The 11,473-nt window shown below is 33.4% G+C and overlaps 1 long non-coding RNA gene across 1 annotated transcript; it reads left to right on the forward strand.

Annotated features, from left to right (window-relative positions):
* The first annotated feature begins 9,466 nt into the window (after positions 1-9,466).
* LOC120577295 (uncharacterized) lies at positions 9,467-10,756 on the forward strand. The gene is made up of 3 exons (XR_005643362.1): positions 9,467-9,656; positions 9,741-10,185; positions 10,562-10,756. It is a non-coding gene; the product is annotated as an uncharacterized lncRNA (long non-coding RNA).
* Positions 10,757-11,473: the final 717 nt, after the last annotated feature.

Here is an 11,473-nt window from a genome sequence, read left to right on the forward strand (position 1 = left end):
ATCTGCTAGCAAAGTAGGAACCGGGTTCTTGGACTGGAAGATCTCGATAGCATTCATGTCCACGAAGTTGTCGAGGTTCGGAAAGAGAATGAGCCCGTAGATAAGCAAAGCAAGAATAGCCTCGAGTGTATCCTGACGAGTAGTACTGAGATTAGCCTGATCAAGAAGATACTTTGAAGTGAACCCCCGGATGTGAGACTTGGTAATAAGATGGTTGGAGACGTCGGAAGTCTTGAGGTAGAGATCCTTAGCAATAACCAGAGGAGTAAGAGAAGAAGTCCCGGGACCGGTGAAAGGCGTCTTCTCGGCTATAGGTAAACCCACTAGATTGGAGTAAGCCTCGAGAGTAGGAACCAACTGGAAGTCCGGGAAAGTGAAGCAACGGAAGCTTGGATCATAAAATTGCACCAGAGTGTGCACTAGCTTCTCGTCCACATCGGTTCGGAGCAAAGTAAGCAATCCCCCATACCGGAGTCGGAACCCTGTTTGACTCTTGACCTTGAGTGCCAACTCTCTCAAACTGACCAAATCCACTTCCTTGAACTTGTAGCACTTAGTCTTCTTCATACCTGTGATTATTTGCAAAAATTTCCATTTGTTTAAACCCTTCGATGAATGCATGAAAAATGTTTATGCATGAATGCATGTATGCATGATTGTGTTGTTAAAAAGTGGATTGAGTTTCAAAGTAACGGGGCCACGGATGGACACGGCGTCCGGTGAACTAAGGCTTTGGATAGTAGTAACCAAGGTTCTAACACAGTTCCCAAACTGCAACCTCTCTCACATATATCATGGTAGTACAGGACGACACCCGTTCCATGATTATTTGTGAGAAGGTCTAGTTTGAGTGTAGTATCGCGTGACGACTAAAGTTTGAGACAACACTCAATTTAGCCACCGCACTACGTCCTAAAAAGGCTAGGATGGGTTTGGTAACTACGGTTCATAGCTTCGTCGAACAATTGAAAGTGAAGTGCCTAAGCATGACAACACACGCCGACAATATCACCTTCAAAATGCCTCAGCTATGTGAGATTGATCGCATAATCCAATACACGAGGCAACCCCCGGATCGAATTGTCGATTATATCTCTACCTAAACATAAGTTCACTCAGCCCGGGTTAGGACTTTTGATATTCTCACCCCACACGTCAAATGAAGGTAAACAAGTATTCACATATGTAAGCAATAAAATAAAGCATAAATATAAACTAAGGAAAACTAGGCGCGACCCGCTAAAAAGATTCCCCAGTGAAGTCGCCATTTCTGTTATCATGGTTTTTGGGTGCCAAGTCATTAATTGGACTTGAACCTTTTGACCGTTGATATTCTCTATTTTTTCTTGGGAAGGGCAAAATTGAGAAAAACCCTTAGATTCTAAGTTCGGGGGTCGGTTTTACTACGGGAAGGTGTTAGGCACCCGGAGTAACTATAGTCCTCTATAGGAGCCGTTTTCCTAAGTCTATATTCACGCTTATTTTTACTTACTTTTGAAAATGGGAGGTTTATTTAGTTAAGAATGGGGGGAGAGAAGTTGTAAGACTTTGATTTTATTTCGGCTTGGATGAGTTTTGACTCATTGCCTACGTACCGTTTTACGGGATCAAAACCGGCGTAGTTCTTGCTAAAAAGACTTGTTTTTTGTTTTAATTGTTTGATTTTAAGTTTTTAAAAAAAAGTTTTGAAGAAGGAGATTGGGAGGCTTCATGAGCATTAGATTTAGCAAAAAAGTGAGGTTTGATTAGTGATTAGAAAGAAAGTCTAAATGATTAAGATGAATTGAATTTTTCTTAAGAAAGAAGAAAGGAAAAAGAAAATGAAGTGTTGACTTCATACTTATTATGAAAATTTTTGAAATGAAGTTCAATTGTTTTTTTTTTTGAAAAAAAGATGGATTTTCTCTAAGTGTTTAAAACCTAAGCGCTTATCTAACCATACAATCCTATGCATACATCTAAGGTGAATGTGTGCGTGTCGGTGCGCCATAGTGTCCATAGTCCATATTACAACGTTGCCTAAGTACATTCTATGGCCTCTTTGCCAAGCTACAAACCAATGGTAAAATATTGCATCACCGAATGAATTACAATTTGCAAAAAAAAAGAAAACTAAACTAACGGGGACAATAATGAAGATAATGAAGTGCTATGAAGTGATCAACATGAAAGGAAATGTTAGTAGAAAGTGGTAAAAGAAGAATATGGCATAAAGCGATGGAAGAAAGTATGGCATAAGACGGTAGAGTGACGATGAAAATAAGCCGGACACATGTGATGAATAATGCGTATGATGCAAGAATAAAACCCAACACATCAAAACAGTGACATATGCATAGCAAACAGTAGCAAAATTCATATGAAATAGTATGCAAATTAAACATGACGAATACGAACATTATGCGCACGAGGTAAAGGGTAAAAATGCGAGAAAAGTGACTTAAAATAGTAAAAACTCTTGACAAATCAACACCAAAATTTTACCAACTTTTCCAAGTAAAATACCACTGAAAATTATCAAGAAAAAATAGTAAAATGACATGGTAATTTTCTTGGAATTTATTGGTGAAAATTAGCATGAACAAAGGGTGCAAACAGCAGGCAATTATGGTGCAAGTAGCAAAGAGAAAGAGCAAAAAACGTAAAAAACTTCCAGCCCAAACCAAAATCCAATACAGACTGGGCCTGGATCATCCAAAGGCTTCAGAGGCGTTGGATTGATCCAGATTCAGATCTGACGGTTTAGAACACACAGCGCATGGCAACATAAATCAAGCGTATGGTAACAATGCATCACAACCGTTCAAAGGAGAAAACCCTAGATCCTACGGTTCAAAATGAAAACGAAATAAACCGGACCGGTTCACGCGTCTATATAAGGACATGGATACCGGTCCAGTCCATTTCTTTCATTTCCTTCTCTCTCTAAGTTTCCCTCTCCTCTCACTTCTCTCTAACCTCGCCGCCGGCGAGGATGAAGCTACGGCGGAGACCTTGAAGGTCCGCCGGAAACTTCATCTTCTCCGGCGAGTTCATGCAGTTTCCGGTGACCTAAATTTCCAGATTTCAAAGATTCTTACTTCTTTTGATTCGTCCTTTAACCCTAAACACGAATCCAGCAGCTGTTTTTTCAAATACGGTTTGAAACGTTGTAGATCTAAAAAGTTCCGTACGGTTTTTGAAACTGATTTTTGGTTTTTTGAAAAGAAATGTTTAGATCGTTTAAAGATCTACATCGTTTCGTTGTTTGATTACGCTTCTAGTACTCGTTCTTGCCTTCAAAACTTAGATCCTTATGGATCTAGGTTTCGTGTTTACGGTTACGGTTTTCTTTGAATTCTGGAAATTTTTTGATATGCTTTGCTTGCGTGATTGTTTTCTACAGGTTTAACAGTGATATTACTTTTGAGAAAAGATTCTGAGTTTTACCTAAGGTTTTGGTTGAAACCTTTAATGGAGGAAATCTTTGGGAAAACTTGAATGTTCTTGCTGGTTTTTGATTCCTTTGCTTGTTCTGGGACCGAAAATAAATCGGTGATTCTCCTTTTCTCACTGATTCCGTTTCTTCATCTTCTTCGCCGGTTTAGAACTTCGCTTCTTTCCCTCTTCTTTTCACGCTCTGTGATCAACGCTTGAGCTTGCTTTAATGCGAGCTCGCGTTTGGAATTGCAGAGAATGATCAATTCGATGATGAAGATTCAAAAGAATCTCTGAGAATTGATCCAAAAACTGTTGATTCTGATGAATTTGATTTCTGAAAAAACGGTTAGGGTTTCGTGTTCTTGGTGATTTCTCTGTGATTTTCTGTTTTGATCTAGTTACTTGAGAAAGAGAAAATTGGAAATGTGTTTATGAGTTGGCGTGTGGTTAATGGCTTTGAATCTGACTCACTGTTTATATAGTTGACATGTGTACACTTGAGCCAATGAAATTGTGACACGTACCCTGGACTTGCTCACTTGGGCGCTGCTTGCTATTTTAAGGACCAATCTGCAAATTGTGAAAATGACAAGGACTGGACTGCAAAATTAAAAAAAAACTTGAAATGAAATAAATAATAAAAAAAACAGTTTGGACAAAAATGCAATTTTGGGACCTCAATTGAGGGACCAAAATGCAATTAAAAATAAAATTTGAATAAAAAACAAAATTTGACCAAACGTAAAGTGAAACAAAAAATAAAGCTGACAAAACGGACTAAAACGAACCAATGGCTTAAATGAGGTACTTCAAAGTAACCTCCCCATGCCAAAATTTTATGTGAAATGACCAAAATGCCCCTAGGGCTAAAAATGACCTAAACAGAGCCAAATTGACTCGACACTGACTCAGATGCAAGTTTGAAATGAAATTAGCAAGGTTTACTGATGGAAAGTTAAAAATGAATTTGAAAAGACTCAGAGACAGTCACAAGGATGAAAATGGGTCCCACTGCAGGAAATGACCAAAATACCCTTCTGTATGACTTTTTGCAAATTTTGAAATAAACTGTAGAAAAAGCAATGTAATGATTCAGAGACACTTTTAAATGACTTACAAGACAAGTAAAGACATTTCGAAAGGTTTTATGCAAGAAAAACATAGGTAAAATTGTGATTGAAAATACTGCGAGGCAGAGACAGTTTGAACTGTGCAGTTGAAATTTGATAATTGACAAAGTTTGAAATGAAATTGGGCCCAGTATTTTTAGGTCCAAAAACAGGGTATAACACTTGTCATGTCTGTTTCGTCAAGTACACCTGTTATATATGGTCATACATTCATGCATTCATACAATCATACATACACAACATATACAATCATATCATTCATACATGATTGCATTTTCCAATGTCTAAATCAATTCACTTATCTTGCTTATCCCCGAGAATAAGGATGGGCGTGTCTTTCCGTCCAATTAAAATATCACCAAGAGTTTTGTTTGGTCGTATCTATTCAGTTCAATCCTGACCTAAACCGCAAGTGGCGATCTCTTTGTGTGAACAACTTGCAAATACATATTCATTTTTCTCAAAAGTGTCATCCCCAGTGTGTCTGGTCAAGAGATATTACTAAAAAACATATCTTCATTAAGCTATCATCTATGAGATAGTAGGTAATATTGGTCGTTTGTCTTCTTTAAGCTATCTTCCAGTTGGTAGTAGACAATATCTCAATCCTTTTACATTTTACCTTCATTAAGCTATCATTATACGATATTAGGTAATACCTATCACTTGTCTTCTTTGAGCTATCCTCTCGTTGGTAGTAGACAATATCTCAATCCTTTTACATTTTTTTACCTTCATTAAACTATCATTATACGATAATAGGTAATATCTATCACTTTTCTTCTTTAAGCTATCCTCCCGTTGTTAGTAGACAATATTTCAATCCTTCTACATTATACCTTCATTAAGCTATCATTATACGATAGTAGGTAATACCTATCACTTGTCTTCTTTAAGCTATCCTCCCGTTGGTAGTAGACAATATCTCGATCCTTTAACATTTTTACCTTCATTAAGCTATCATTATACGATTGTAGGTAATACCTGTCATTTGTCTTCTTTAAGCTATCCTCCCGTTGGTAGTAGAAAATATCTCAATCCTTTTACATTTTCACCTTCCTTAAGCTATCATTATACGATAGTAGGTAATACTTGTCATTTGTCTTCTTTAAGCTATTCCCTCGTTGGTAGTAGACAATACGTCATTCCTTTTAAATTTTGCTGTCATTACATGATAGTGGGTAACATTGGCCATTTGTCTTCTTTAAATTATCCTCTTGTTGGTAGTAGGCAATATCTTTTTCTTTTACCTTCATTAAGCTATCATCTATGCGATAATAGGTAATATCGGTCATTGATCTTTGTTAAGCTATCGTTTCTGAATTAATACGATAGTAGACGACCTTTTACCAATGAAACTGCATTATCCCCCAATGGAGTTGGATTCCCTTCCTTAACAGACTCGGGTATCCTTTTGTTGTGTATGTCCCCAATCAGGTCACCTTTTTCGTCTTGCATTCATACTTGCATCACTAGCACTCTTGGTATCTTAGGGTAAAAAATGGTGTACTATGTATTTAAGTCTCTTCTGTAACGCCCTATTTTAATATTTATTTATTTTATTGAGTTTAGAGTCTATTTTTATGACTTATGTGATTTATATGATTTTTGTGATGTGTTGTTGATTTATTAAGTGACTTATTTTATTATTTTAATAGAATAGGATTTGAAAATAAAATAAGATTAAGTTGTGGGGGTTGTTTTGGAAATTAGATGAGTGATATTTTGTTATGATATATGTTGGTATTTATTAGTATAATATATTTGTTATTTGGTGTAGAAATATACATGTTATCTGATGTAGAAATATATTATGTTATTTGGTGTGGAAATATTATGTAATTTGGTGTAGAAATATATATGTTATTTGGTGTAGAAATATATTTCTTATTTGGTGTAGAAATATATATGTTATAGAGATATATTTGTTATTTGTTATAGAAATATTGTATATTATATATATATATTGAGACTTGGAGGGCAGATTTGAAAATAAGAGAAAATAAGTAGGTTAAGGATTTATATAAAAGGGGAGAGTTAGAATTAGAAAATAAGGATTAGGTGAAACCTGTTTTTGGAGAAAAAGGGAGAAAACCAAGAGAAGAGAGAAGTCAGAGAAGAGAAGAATCTTGTGAGAAGAGAAGCAATCTTGTAGAGTCCGATCATCTAATTTAAGGTAAGGGTGGGACTAACCTTCTTTAATCATAAGTATGTAATCCTGAAAAAGGGTTTAACCTTGTAGTTGTTAATAGGTTTTGATGTTGTAGAATTAGGGTTCGAAACTAAAATTGATTGTAGAAAGAGTAGATAATCCGATGAATTAGGTTGATAATTGGTGAACTTCTAAAATAATATTTTGGGTCAAGTTTTATATGGTTTTGAGTGCCTTATCATGTATAGAAATGGTTAGACAAGTTTTGGAATCAAATTTGGGCATTGGGAAGTCAAAATTGGGATTTTGGGATGAAAAATGGGTTTTTCCCGAGAGCTGCACAGTGACAACATCTCCTGTTTCATGTTCTTGCGTCTTTTTAACACGTTTTCGTTTTGAACTGGGTTTTGGTGTAAACATGAAAGTTGTAGATAATTTTGTTAGATTTCTAGTGGCTTTGGTTTGACTCGAATATGATTTTTAGTTTTTGATTTATGATGAAAATACTCCAAGGAGGTCTTAGTGAAATCTTAGGAAAATTTAGTATAACCTTTTCTAAGTTAATCCAAAACTTATGGAATAATTCCAACCCTCAAAATTAGAAATACTATGAGTTCAATTAAGGTGTTTAAGAGTGTTTAACCTATGTTGTGAGTTGATCTTGGGATAGGAATGAAGTTGTTAATGATTATAATGAGGTTCAGAGAGGATGAATAAGATGATTAATATTAATGATTTACTTTGATGATTAAATGTGAAAATATTTATATATTGTGAAAGACGTTGATATGAAGTTGTAATTGTTATATATGATAATTATTATTGATGGTGACTTGCTGCATATGTTTAAATGATGTTGTCTTGCTGTTGTGATGAATTAATATCATTAAGATGTCTAAGTTGTTAAGTTGTAAGATGTTGATCCAAATTATTGGAGTCATATGAGATGTCTAAGTTGTTAAGTCGTAAGATGTTGAGTCCATTGCATACTCATTTAAGTTGAGGGCTTGATGCCCTGTAATGTATATTTATACATATTATGTTGAGGGCTTGATGCCCTGTAAGTTGAGGGCTTGATGCCCTGTAAGTTGAGGGTTTGATGCCCTGTGAGCCTATTTACGCTTATACGTTGAGGGCTTGATGCCCTTGGTTGGTATCACATGCATGATTAAGAAGTTGAAGTTGCATATGTTGAGTTCAAGTTGTAGAAGTCGCATTGTCGTTGTCGTTAAGTTGTCAATTGTCAATGAGTTGTTAATAAAGAAACTAAGTGAAGTATTAATATTTTATTAATCGTGGTTGTTTATGTTATTATGAGATGATGATTATGTTGTGTTGTTTATGTTATTATGAGATGATGATTATGTTGTGTTGTTTATGTTATAAGATGATGTTTATGATGTGATGATTTATGATGTTATATGATGATGGTTATGATTTGATTATTATGTGCTATGTGATGATGCATATAATGCGATGAATATAAAGTTAATGATGATTAGAAGTTGATTGAGTTATTAATGAAGTATTATAAGAAGATTTAATGTTATTAATTGATGAAGTTTAAGTTGTTAAATGCTTTTGATGAATTATATGCTTATTATTATTGAATGTGAAATCTCACCCCTTCTTCTTGGAAATGTTTCTCTTCGTATGAGTAACTTGAAGGTGATCGAGTATAAGTTGTTGTAGTTGCTGTCGGGAGTGGTTTCCTTCTCACGTGTGTCTTTTGGTGCTCTGATACGTAACGGGATGAGAATTTGTTGCATGCTTTTCTATTCCTTATGTATCTTTATCTTTATTATATACATTGGCGCTATTTTTTTTTAAAAGTGCACGTGGCAACTTTACAATGATAGGTGCATCTAATATTTTCTTTCATCTACACACCAACATGTTTTTTTTTAGGGAATATACAAACCAAAATGTCAACTGCTAAAATTCGGATGATTATTTATTGTATGAGTGCAACCAAAATTTTTGGAAAACAAAGGGGTAATGAGTTTCTTGATTGCAACCGAAAATTATGGAAAACAAAGGGTAATGGTTTTCTTATTTTTTTAATAAACATTGTGACTTAATTGTGACTATCAATTAAAAAATTTATTGACAATTATAATCAACTTTAAAAATTGTTGTTTTGTTTTTTGAAAATTTTAGTATTTGTAAAATTGTTGCTACATTGTTTAAATTTTTTAGTGTTCGAGTTTATAATTTGACGCCACGATATTTGATAGTCACAATAATTTTTTTTAAGGAATATTTATTTTCCTTAACTACTAAGGATGCATTGAAAAAGAAATCAAAAACTTTTTTAGAAATCATTTAATTGTTTTCTTTACCTTAACTTCAATGGAAATATATGCCTCAACTCGTGGAAGAAAAAAACTTAGCACAATTGTATGGATTAATCAGAAAGGACAAAAAGATTAGCATAATTCATTGTTTTTTTAAAGAAAAAAAGTTAGAATTCAATGCTTGATTCACGTATAATTAGCCTTAACCTATAAGCAAATCCTAAGCCTATAATGATATTACCGAAATGAATTGTGGTAAATAATTAAAAAATAATTAAAATTAATTCATGTCATTTGTATACATTCCTCCAATATTACATTGACATGTGTCAATGTCATTTTTTTAAGCCAATCGTATTGCAACGATTTGATGTTATTTTGTCATATTTTTTTAAGTCAATCGTATTACAATTAACCTATATATACCGGTGTTTTCTTCTGTTCAATCATCTGCCTATTTCTCTGACCACTCAACCTCGAAAATAGAAACAAAAAAAAAAACATTACAATGACACCAATATCAGATAACATCTCTGAGATTAGCCGGGTGAAGGAATCTTGAAGCATAGTTGTACGGATTGTCCGTGTTTGGTTTGTTCGTGACGTCAATCGCGACACACATCCGTTTTCTCTTGATATGGTTCTCATGATGCATCTGTGAGTATATTACATTTTTCACTGCTTTTTGTTGATTAAAGTTTTGTTGTTGTAAAATTGATTATTTTATTCTTTACCTTATAGGAAACAAGATTCACGCCACTATGAGAAGAACTTTGATTTACAAATTTGAGAAGGACCCGCACGAAGGAAAGGTCTACTCTATGAGTAACTTTGGTGTTGCTGTGAATCTTGGATCTTATCGGACCACAAAGCACGAATACAAACTCAATTTTCAGTTTAACACCAAAGTGAAATTATGTGACAAAAATGGTGTGCCTTCAGATATCTATCTGATAGCAAATCTTATTGATGTATTCAACTCTGAATATGACACAGATTACTTAGTCAGTATGAAAATTAAAATTTAATTGTTTGTGGTTTTTATCATTTATATTGCTTGTTCATTGATTCGATTTCATTTGCATGTAGATGTCATGAGTATGTTGACCGGTGTTGGTATGCAAAGGGAATATGAACGAAATGGAGCCAAAACTAAGATGGTGGCCATGGAGTTGGATTATGATGGGTTAGTGTTTTTCGTAATTTTTTGCAAATGTGCGATTGGTTTTATAGTTTATACTCCCAACGTCCCAAATTATACGACGTTTTGGGCATTTCACACATATTAAAAAATGTAATTAATATTGTGTGGGAAAAGATATTATGATTTGTTTTACAAAATTATCCTTAATAAATGTATGGGAAAGATAAATGAAAGAATTGAAAAACGAAAGAGTATAAATAGTTAAGGATATAATAGGAAAACTAACATTAATGTTTCATTGGTATTCTAAAGTGACATACAATTTGAGACAAATATTTTTTCTAAAGTGACATACAATTTGGGACGGAGAGAGTATTTAATTTTAGGTGTTAATTTGGTTTGATTTTTTTTTTGTTAGGTTTAAATTTAAGGTCACTCTTTTTGGACAATATACTGAGGAACTTGATGTTTTTGTTGCTGCCGGGGAGATCGAAAAAGTAGTTGTGGTTGTCTTGCTGGCCAAAGTTAAGATCTGGCAAGGTAACAATTTTGTGTTACACCTGAATTACGTTTTTTTTTTCTTTTCTTTTTCAAATAGATATGTGCAAACTTACAAATTATAAATTGCATTTTAAACTTAAAAAAAAAATGCTTTTTAAATGTAATTTTTTTTAATGGTAATCCGAAAAAACAGCTTGAATACTTTAGACAATCCGTGTTCATCATAATTTTTTATTTAATAAGTCATTAATGACATTGATTTTCCTTTTAATGTTGCGTAATTGGCTGATAATATAAATTTATTTAAATAGATATGGGCTAATTTTATTCAATAAGATTTTTTTATCAATTATTAATTGTATTTTAGATCGTAACCATGATATGTCTGTGTTCTTTAAAAAAAAGAATGATATGGCTGTGTTATTATACTTTTGAACAAGTAAATTGTAGTACATTATTTTAGATCGTAAACTGTTAGTATAGTTTTCAATATGATTTTTTTTTATCAATAATTAATTATTATCTAAACTATTATTTTAGGTCGTAAATTGCAGTTTTTTTTTGTACAAGAATAATTTTTTTTAATGGCTCTGTTAGTGTATTTTTGAAATTAATGGAAGTCACATAATACTTAATCTTAAATACCTTTATAGTTGATATCGATGCGTTCTGATTTTTTTTTTTAATTTAGGTTTGTTATTTCTTAATATTAATTGGTAACACATTGGTTATTTCTTAATTTTATTTCTTAATATTAATTGGTAAAACGTTGGTTATTTCACCTGAATATTTTTGAAATTATTTGTCAGGATCTGCTACCGTCTAGAAT

Source organism: Medicago truncatula, chromosome 8 (genome assembly GCF_003473485.1).
Source record: "Medicago truncatula cultivar Jemalong A17 chromosome 8, MtrunA17r5.0-ANR, whole genome shotgun sequence".
Classification (NCBI taxonomy): Eukaryota; Viridiplantae; Streptophyta; class Magnoliopsida; order Fabales; family Fabaceae; genus Medicago; species Medicago truncatula.